Below are 10,946 nucleotides of genomic sequence, written 5' to 3'. Positions count from 1 at the left end.
TTTTGAGAAGTCACATCTGTTATAAGAGAAGTGCATCCATGTATATAATTTTTTTTAGTATTGTTGTAGCTCGCTAATGGATATAAAGACAATGACTTCCTGCTAAGGAAAAGACTGCATTGCTCCTAGTAAATCACGATAAATTTCTCTCCCTGTTTTTTAACAGGTAGGTGAGTAATGTTGGTAGCTTACAAATGAGAACACTTGGGAGAGCATGAGAATTGAAATAGCCCACTGAGACAGTGGCTGTGGGCCATGTTAATTCATTCTACCTTCGTGGAATCTAGGAGTACAGATTTTTTGTGACCCACAGAGAAATGTTTTTGAAAAACCCACTTCCCAAAGAAGAAAAGCAAGCAGACAAATAAAACTCCCACCAGTATTGGGGAAAAGAAAAAAAAAAAAGCCAACCTAGATGTGTCTCTGAGGGTCATAGAGGCAGAGAGTCTGTCACCTCTACCCTGGGAGCCACATTCATTACAGCTCATCAGAGTGACTCTACCCTCCCACTTAGAACCTTCTCTAGGTGTGTGGAGGAAACGCTGCCAGCTCCGGGTGGCCGCATGAGAAGCAAATCCATTTGGCGGATGGACATTTTTAAAACCTGCCACATATGTTAGCCATTTTTATGGCATTTAAATTGTTGGGGGATCTGTGAGGTGAATGCGCAATAAAACCTTTCACAATAAACCATGTGGAAAATCATCTAATCCAACCCCTGGAGGTCAAAAGTCACAGTAACATGTTGCTTTATACCATGAAAAAGAATTAAGAGTCCTTAATTCTTTAAGGGACAGCTTGCTTTTCCCTTTGTTCTTTATAGACTGGTGCTCCAGATTTGGGGTGGAAGGTAAATTGTGTGAAATGGCGGTGTTGGGCAGGGAGGCCTCCCCTGGCAGGTGGAACCTAGGGAGTGCTTTGCCAGTCATTTCCAAAGTAGCGTCATTTCTCTGCCACCCTTTTACCATCCTCAGGACGAAGACTTTCTTCCCAAGGGATACAGAGGGGGAAAAAAGAGAGCTAGGACAAGGAAGTAAGACACTTAAGTCAGAACAAGATGTCACAGTGAGGTATATAAGAGATAATCCCACAGTTTGCGGGGCATATAAGAGATACTTATATTTGTTTATGTGGTTATGTTTGTTGAGACATATGCATGGGAAAGAAAGTACAGCCTTCAGAACACTAGGGATCCCTTTTATTTTCTCTTGAGGAAATATAGTGATCTAATTGAAAATAAAAGCTTATAAGAGTTCTAGGACACATTCTTACTGATTTGTACTTTGACAACTAAGTGAAGAGTAAAAGTGTTAGTCACTCAGTCATGTCCAACTCAGGCTCCTCTGTTCATGGGATTCTCTAGGCAAAAATACTGGAGTGAGTAGCCATTCCCTTCTCCAGGGGATCTTCCCAAGCTGGGGATCTTCCCAACCCAGGGATTGAACCCAGGTCTCCCACATTGCAGATGGGGATTCTTTACCAGCTGAGCCACCAGGAAAGTCCTTGAGGACTAATGCCTCAGTCATTTAGCTATATAAGATTCTGAAAAGTTATTAAAGTCTTAGAGCTAAAAAACACTTGCAGCTTCTCAGTAACTTCTGAAAAATGACTAGTAAGTTCATTTCCGTTTGAAAACTATCATAGAAGTTTTTTTTTTTTTATAATTTCCTAAAACAGGCTTCTAATGTAGTCAGCATGCTCTTCAGCCCTCTTTTAGCTTTTCTACCCAGTTGTTTAAAAATTTGAGACTTAAAGTGCATCTGAATAGCGTGAACTGCTTGGTTAGAATTGTTTAAAGAGAAAGAACAGAGTTGGTATTAACAATCAGAAGACCATCAGATGTCAAATGCTTATCTCCAATAACTGAGAAACCGTTGCTCTCATTCTCACTGTGCGGTGGTCTAAGGTCTGCCTGAGGAATGACGCAGGCGTTCAGGCCATGCTCACTGACCTCAGAGCAAACCCAGACCGCTTTGAATGAGTAAAGATATATAAACAGTGTTCTGTCTGCCTGATTCTAAACACTTTCACACGTAGTTCATTTTATTGAACTGTCTGCAATGTGGGAGATGTAGGTTCAAGCCCTGGGTTGGGAAGATCCCCTGGAGGAGGGCATGGCAACCCGCTCCAATACTCTTGCCTGGAGAATCCCCATGGACAGAGGAAACTGGTGGGCTACAATCATGGGGTCACAAAGAGTCGGACACAACTGAGTGACTAAGCACAGCACAGCACAGCACAGAGGATGTGCAGATAAAGCAGCTGATCCGTGGATTGCATTTTCTCTTCTAAACTGGTTGTCAGTGTGATTCCAGGGATTTGAACTGTACCATTTTCAAAATAGGGCTTCCCGTGTGGCTCAGTTGGTAAAGAATCTGCCTGCAATGTGGGAGACCTAGGTTCCATCCCTGGGCTGGGAAGATTCCCTGGAGAAGGGAAAGGCTCCCTGCTCCAGTATTCCGGTCTCGAGAATTCATGGACTATAGTCCATGGGGTCACAAAGAATTGGACACCACTGAGTGACTTTCACTTTCTTTCATTTTCAGAATGAGCCTTTAAGTTCTTGGTTGTGGTTCCTTTACTGGTCTGAATCATAGGAAACTTTGGTACAAAACTCTAATTTTACAGATGATAATACAGTTTCATAGAGATGTGGAGAAGAGCGACTTTTCCATTCAACAAACTAGGACAAGAACCAAAGCCACCTGAGTTTAATCACTGTGCATTGAATGCATTAGTGGCTCAGTCATGTTTGACTCTTTGTGACCCCATGGACTGTAGCCTGCCCTGCTCTTCTGTCCATGGGACCATGCCTCTGACTAAATAGTTTTGTAATTGAGGGTCAGATAATTTAATTAGGATTTAAGTTATCTAGTTTGGACCTCTTGCTTTTATAAAATCAAGGTGTTTGGGGATTTAATGTGCTTTCCCTCTTGGTCACCACATTCCTGCATTCTTTCCACTATACCATATCTTTTATTTCATTCATTCATTCATTCATTCATCCCATAGTAAAGGGTGGTTGTTTGGAAACAGCTGCCCGTGAGGGTTCGTATTTCTCAGCCTGCTCTCCACTGACCTTTCACCCCTTTCATCTAGCTGGGCCATTTCATACCAATGTGATATGATTGAACAAGAAGCATGTCACTTCCAGGCAGAAATAATCAGGAAGCAGGTATATCATTTTCATCCTTTCTTCCCGTCTGCTGACTGAAATAGTACTCTAAAGGTCTAGGGGATGGCAGAGCTACCCGGTGGAAGGAATCTGAGTCCTCAACCACCCTGTGGAAGGCTGCCTGCTGAAAAACTGCACTGGATTGTTACATGCATGAGAAACAAATTTGTGTCTTTTTTTTTTTTGGCAATGCCACTCGGCATGTGAGATCTTAGTTTCCTGACCAGTAATGAGACCCATGCCCCCTTCAATGGAAGCTCAGAGTCTTAGATAACCACCAGACTGCCAGGCAAGTCCAAACTTCTCTGTCTTAAATTTTGTTGAAACAACTAACATTACCCTGACTAATGCATTAGGCAACAGGCATTTAAATACTGACTATATGCATGATTTTATGTTGGGTAGAAGGGACACATCTGTGAATAACACACACTTTCTGCCGTCAAAGAGTTCAGTCCAGTAGGAGAAGACGTAATAGGTATACCAACAGTTACAATATGATGTGGTCAGTACCGTGATAAACATGGGGTAGTGTGAGAGAACATAATCTTGGGCATTATAGGAAACTCTCCCTACAGAAGTATCATTTAAGTTAAGTGCTAAAGCAAACCATATTCAATGGTCATGAACCCAATGTTCCTATCGCCCCCCAAGTTCATAAGCTGAAGCCTACTGAAGGTTACTTCAATGTGGTATTTGGAGACAGGGCCTTTGGAAGGTGGAATTGGATGAGGTCATGAGAGTGGGACCTTCATGATGGGATTACTGTCCTCATAAGAAAAGGAAAAGTGATTTCTCTCTTCTTCACCCCCTGAGGACACAGCAGGAAGGCAGCCATCTGCAAGTCAAGAAGAGAGTCCTCAGTAGAATCCAACCCTGCTGGCACCCTGACCTTGGACTTCTAGCCTCCAGAACCGTGGGAACTGAATTTCTGTTGTTTAAGCCACCCAGTCTGTAGTATTTTGTTATGAGAGCTCCTACTGACCGAGACAGATGGGTTTTTCTTTCCAAGGGACCCAGCCTTTATTTCTGTCCCAGAAATAAGATAGAGCATGACTTATTCAAGGAGCTTGGTGGCTGCCACAGAGGATGGAGAGGGAGGCTGGAACTTTAGGAAGAGCCTCTCATTGCACTAAAGCCCCTGAATAAGGCTCCTGGGACGTTGGGATGTCAGCTTCAGTTGGGCCTGCCTTGAAGAGGCACCAGAGGATAATGGGATGCACAGAGAGGGACCTGTGGGCATGGTCTAAAGGTTAGGCAGGTAGGGGGTTGGCCAAAGATGGTATTAGTGGTATCCAAGCTTCCTTAATAGAGATATCCAAATACTATCAGCTTGCAGACCCATTGGATTTGATAAAATTTAGAAATGATAAGCACCTCCAAAAAATAGAGTTTACTTACTAATAACATTGTTAAGCAGACCTGGGCTTCAACTCAGATGCATGAAAACAGAATAGTATGTGGGCCTTAAGCTTGGCGGTGAAAGCAGTGCTTCAGGGCCACAGCAGGACTTTGGGTCAAACACTAATGAATTCCTCACGCTAGAGAGAAAAGTCATTATTTGCATCGTGATTTCTTACTTGGCAGTTAACCAGAGGAAATAAATCAGAAATCTCCCAACCCATTTTCCAAAGAACATCATCTGGTGAACTTTCTAAATTGTCTTTATACTAGGCTTTTCCTCATCCTCAAATCTTTACAAAAGAGGGAAGAAAAACAACAGAGGCTCCCTTCTCTCAAATCTTGTCTAATCCTTTCATAATTCAAGATCACAGAGCTGCTGTAAAAACCCAGCCTCACTGCTGTGCTTATTCCCCATGTGCTTGGCAGAGCAAGCAATTCCATTTACCAGCACTCCAGCAAGCGGGCAGTGATAAATAAAGCTGCCACCCTCCACTTGCCCACCGTGTTGAAAATGACACATTGGACAAGTGGGTCTCTATTGCCTCCACTTTTTTCATAAAAAGGCTAAAAATGGTCTGCAAATGCAGTAAATCTTAATTTCTAATATAAACTCCAAACACAGAAAAAAAATCATAGGCCAGTTTAGACTGGAGTGAATTTGATGATCAGATGGTGAGAGTTTGAATACTAAAGAGATAAATAATCTGAAAACTAATTTCAGGAGCCGCCTGGATATGTGGGGCTTTTCCTTCATGAAGCAAGTTTGTCTTCTCCCCATGTGACTTTATTGGAAACTAAAATCACAAAACAGGCAGAGTAAAGTCAACATGAAAAAGGTTAAGTTTCTAAGTTCAGAATCCCAGAATTTAAAAATAACCTCTTGTTATGATTTTTCACGGAGTTAGCTTTTATTAAACACTTAACTGTGTGACAAGTCCATGCCAAGTTCTTTCATGCACATCTCACTGAACTTTGGGGTCTGAGTTTTCTTTTAAATCTTCCGGCCTGGAATCAAGGGCATTCTTTTTCCATTGTGATTATTAACAGGAGAATTGACTTTGAATTACCTATTGATGATGAATTGACTTTGAATTACCTATAAGATGATGAACATGATCTTGTTGGTCTACAGTAATAAATCCCTTTGCTGGTGGTCCAAGTCCTCCTCACTTCTGTCCGAACATACTTGGGAATCTGATTTCCAGCCCCTCTGCTTCATTCGCTGTGTGTGCCAGTCTCATCACACAACGTTCTCACTCTCTGTGGGCGCCTCGTGCTTTCCTGCCTCTGTCCCCTTGCCCTAGTTCAGCCATTTGCTTGGATTGCCTGTTTTTCATTGTTGTCTCATAGCCTCTGTACCTAGCCATCAGGTCCAGCTCACACTTCTCGTGTGCCATGAAGCCTGCCCCAGTGCTCCTCTTCAAGCTGAAAGTCACCTTTTCTCTTCTGATTATCCAATCCTTTCTACTAAGTTTGAAAATTGTGTTTGAAGGGATGTTCACAGTAGCATGGTTATAACATGCTAAGAAGAAAGAGGAAGCGATATAAGGGTGACACCTCAAAAGGGTGGCAGATAAATAAATTATTGTATTCTTATATATTGTGAAGAACAATATAGATATCTACCATGGTGTTAGAGGTGTATATTTTCACTGATTTAGAAAGATGCCCACTATAGATTGGTAAGTTCAGCTATGATCCTATCTTTAAACACAAAAGTAATTTAAATATCACCACTTCAGTCTTCAGTGGCTCAAGTCTCCCTCCTCCCTCTCTACTTGCCCCAGCCCTGACCTTTGAGGTGGCCCAAGGTTGTTTCTGAAAGTCCTCAAAGGGTCAGGAGGGTAGATAACATATGCCCACAGCTTCAGCCACGGTGCTGCAACTGCTGTGGAAGGTTTCATTGCTTTCCTCCTAATGGAGCCCCTGGTGGGAATGATGCTGAATCACCAAAACTCAGTCTGTGAGCTGGTGCTGAGTCCCACTGGGTACCTCAGGTGTTCCTGACCCATTTCCCTCCTTCACCCACCATTCATCACGAGTCTTCCATATATTAGCCCCTGAGATCGAGGAAAACAGGACAGGATCCCTGTCCTGAAAAAGACTCCCAGGCTGTCCAGGCTCCCGTTGCAAGCCCTGTTTGTGAGTTCCTGCTTGGAAGTAACTCTAGACTCTTAGTGCTCTGACAGCTGCCCTAGGGCAGGCAGTGCGGACAGAATTGTGTGTGAGAAGATCTGGGTTCATATCCCAGCTCTGGCACTTACTAGCTCACCAACTTGAGGAGATCATTTTCCCCGAGGCTTAGTTTCTTCACATAAAATGGAAGTGACACTGTTACTTCTCATACAACTTCATTGTGGAGGATAAAGGATATGTGACTATCAGTGTTATTCATACATCATAAAAATCTAGAAGACCATTATTAAACACATAGTTAACCCTAACCCTACTTCTCCAACCCCTAATGTCTTGTCAATTCACGTGACTTCTGAGAATTCTTAAGCTCTAGTTATTTTTTAAAATGTGTTTGTTTATTTGGCTGCACTGGGTCTTAGTTGCGGCACGCAGGATATTTAGTTGTGGCTTGCGAACTCTTAGTTGCAGCAGTGTGGGATCTAGTTCACTGTCCAGGGATCGAACCTGGGCCCTTGCATTGGGAACACAGAGTCTTAGCCCCTGGACCACCAGAAAAGTCCCTCTAGTTATTTTTTTAAAAAAGTAAGCCCAAGATAGAATGACACCTGCTTGGCTTCACAGATCTGGCCTTCAACTGAGAGCTCCAACCTCAGCAGTGACGTTGACCCAGGATGTTTCTCACCATGTCAAGACTAGGGTTGGCAGCACCTCTTTGTGGACGTGGCAACTCTTGGTTGGAATTCACAGTCCATCCTCAGCTTTTCATCCAGCCCCCTAGACAGAATCTGGAAACCCACTACCTCACACATCAAACATGAACCCTTCACTAAAATACAAAAATGTGCGCACTCAGGAAACAGGATTTGAAAGGACAAGCCACACTCAGAAATATTGAGGGACATTTAAGAAATATCCCCCCTTTTCTCTTACTTCTTCGCTGATGAGACTTTCTGAAAGAATTCTCTGTTCTGCTCCAGAGGCTGTGATCACTTTTGGGTGTGTGGATTATTGTTGTGTTTTCCTTGTGGGTGTCAGTTGAGTTACGAGGTGTTAACAGTCTCCTGGAAGAGACATCACATCAAGGAGAAGGTATTAGGTTTTGATCCCTGGCTGTGGTTCAGATTTATTTGATTTCTCTCCCCTCCCCTCCTCTCATCTCCCTACTCTCAATCTATTAAGATTTAAATCCTCAGATCCATAATTAAGGTTGTCTAATCTGTATCTGTTTGGGGACTATAGACACCACCATTCTTGCCCTTAGCTTTAGAGAGAGACTTTTCCTGCCACAAACAAAGAGGTTGGGCATTGATGGGGAAACCTGCCATGTTCAAGTACTTTTTGGTCTTTTGATTCTTTTCTCCTGCATGTGGACAAGAACTGGGCAGATCCTTACTGCTGTGGCCCAAGTAACTGGCTTAAAAATGATACATATGGGTTTATGTTCTCATGTGTACCATTTTCCTTTTAACACAAGTGTATCCCAGCCCTCAGAAGCTAGCTCTAAGCTGGATGTATGAGGGGTTTCTTGCTGGTCATTTTTCATCTTGATAAACCCAAACTCTCAGTGGACCCTGTTGATGGATGGCCTTTCTCTCTCATATTTTCTCTTTCTTGCCCTTGATTAAAAAATAATACATATCTGTTGTAAAAAATTTAGAATGTAAGGGTGCACAAAGCAGAGCATAAAAGTCACATTAGCTTGTCATCCTGAGACAGTTAGTGATAACAATCGGTATGTCTTTTGTCTAAGATCAAATGGAATTGGGACCATCCCATTTAGGCTCTTTTGCAAAGTACTTGTTTTCACTTAATATATCACAGCCCATGTTACTGTGCCTGCTCAAGGATTCTCACTCTTCAATAGAATTCTTTCTGGCCATGGAACACTAAGAGCTCCTGTCTGCACCAGCTCCTTTGTGTAGACCTTGTCTGGCTCCTGGGTTGGAAGCAATGACCTAATTCCTAGGGCTGGGTACAGGCTCATTGGAGTCACTATCCCACTTCCGAACATGGCTATATGCTCTCAGAAGGAATAGTTTCCAGTATAAAAATGTAAAGTATTTTCATGTCAAAAAGAACCTAAGAAATCTGCTGAGGACCCCAGATGAGAAACTTAGCTATGATATCCACTCTACAAGTGTTCACAGCTCGAAATGCCTTATTTATTTACTTATGACTATTTTTAGAGCAGTTTTAGAAAGTGAAAGTGAAGTCACTCAGCTGTGTCCGACTCTTTGCGACCCCATGAACTGTAGCCTACCAGGCTCCTCTGTCCATGGGATTTTCCAGGCAAGAGTACTGGAGTGGATTGCCATTTCCTTCTCCAGGGGATCTTCCCGACTCAGGGGTCAAACCCAGGTCTTCTGCATTGCAAGCAGACACTTTACCCTCTGAGCCACCAGGGAAGCCCAGAGCACTGTTAGTTTCACAAAAATTGATCAGAAAGTATAGAGAGTTCTCATATACCACCTACCCCTTCACCAACCTCCCAATGTGCCAAATGAATGTACCAAACAAATGGTACATTTGTTACAGCTGATGAACTAGCACTGACATGTCACTCAAAGCCCACAGTTAACAATTGAATTCAATATTGTATCTTCTATGAGTTTCGACAAATGTGTAAGTATCCAACACTATAGTACCATACAGGATATTTTCACTGCTCTAAATATCTCTTGTGCTCCACATAGTCATCCCTCCTTCCCCCTAAACCCATGGAAACCATGAATCTTTTTACTGTTTCCATAGTTTTGCCTTTTCCAAAATGTCATATAATTGGAACATATAATATGTACCTTTTAAAATTGGTTTCTTTCACTTAGCAATATGAATTTAAGGTTCTTCCATGTCTATTTATGACTTGATAGCTCATTTCTTTTTAATGCTGAATAATATCATATTGTCTGGATGTTTCACAGTTTATTTTATTTTTTAAATTAATTTATTTTTTACTGAAGGATAATTGCTTTACAGAATTTTGCTATTTTCTGTCAAATCTCAACCATAGGTTGAATCAGCCATAGGTATACATATATCTCCTCCCTTTTGAACCTCCCTCCCATCTCCCTCCCCATCCCACCCCTCTAGGTTGATACAGAGCCCCGGTTTGAGTTTCCTGAGCCACACAGCAAATTCCAGTTGGCTCTCTATTTTACATACGGTAATGTAAGTTTCCATGTTACTCTTCCCATACATCTCACCCTCTTCTCCCCTCTCCCCAGGTCTGTAAGTCTATTCTCTATGTCTGTTTCTCCATTGTTGCCCTATAAATAAATTCTTCAATACCGTTTTTCTAGATTCCGTATATATGTGTTAGAATATGGTATTTATCGTTCTCTTTCTGACTCACTTCACTCTGTATAATAGGTTCTAGGTTCATCCACCTTGTTAGAACTGACTCAGATGCATTCCTATTTATGGCTGAGTAATATTCCATTGTGTGTATATACCAAAACTTCTTTATCCATTCATCTGTCTATGGACATCTAGGTTGCTTCCATGTTCTAGCTATTGTAAATAGTGCTGCAATGAACAATGGGATACATGTGTCTCTTTCAATTTTGGTTTCCTCAGGGTATATGCCTAGGAGTGGGATTGCTGGGTCATATGGTAGTTTTATTCCTAATTTCTAAAGGAATCTCCATACCATCTTCCATAGTGGCTGTATCAATTTACATTCCCACCAACAGTGCAAGAGCGTTCCCTTTTCTCCACACCCTTTCCAGCATTTATCGTTTGTAGATGGTTTGATGATGGCCATTCTGACTGGTGTGAGGTGATATCTCATCATAGTTTTGATTTACATTTCTCTAATAATGAGTGATGTTGAGTATCTTTTCAGGTGTTAGCCATCTGTATGCCTTCTTTGGAGAAATGTCTGTTTAGGTCTTTTTCCCACTTTTTGATTGGGTTGTTTGTTTTTCTGGTATTGAGTTGTATGAGTTGCTTGTATATTTTGGAAATTAATCCTTTGTCAGTTGTTTCAGTTGCTATTATTTTCTCCCATTCTGAGGGTTGTCTTTTCACCTTGCTTATAGTTTCCTTTGCTGTGCCAAAGCTTTTAAGTTTAATCAGGTCCCACTTGTTTACTTTTGTTTTTATTTCTGTTACTCTATGAGGTGGGTCATAGAGGATTTTGCTTTGATTTATGTCATCAAGTGTTCTGCCTGTGTTTTCCTCTTAAGAGTTTTATAGTTTCTGGTCTTACATTTAGGTCTTTAATCCATTT

Source organism: Cervus elaphus, chromosome 33 (genome assembly GCF_910594005.1).
Source record: "Cervus elaphus chromosome 33, mCerEla1.1, whole genome shotgun sequence".
Classification (NCBI taxonomy): Eukaryota; Metazoa; Chordata; class Mammalia; order Artiodactyla; family Cervidae; genus Cervus; species Cervus elaphus.
This window is presented reverse-complemented; position numbering follows the sequence as displayed.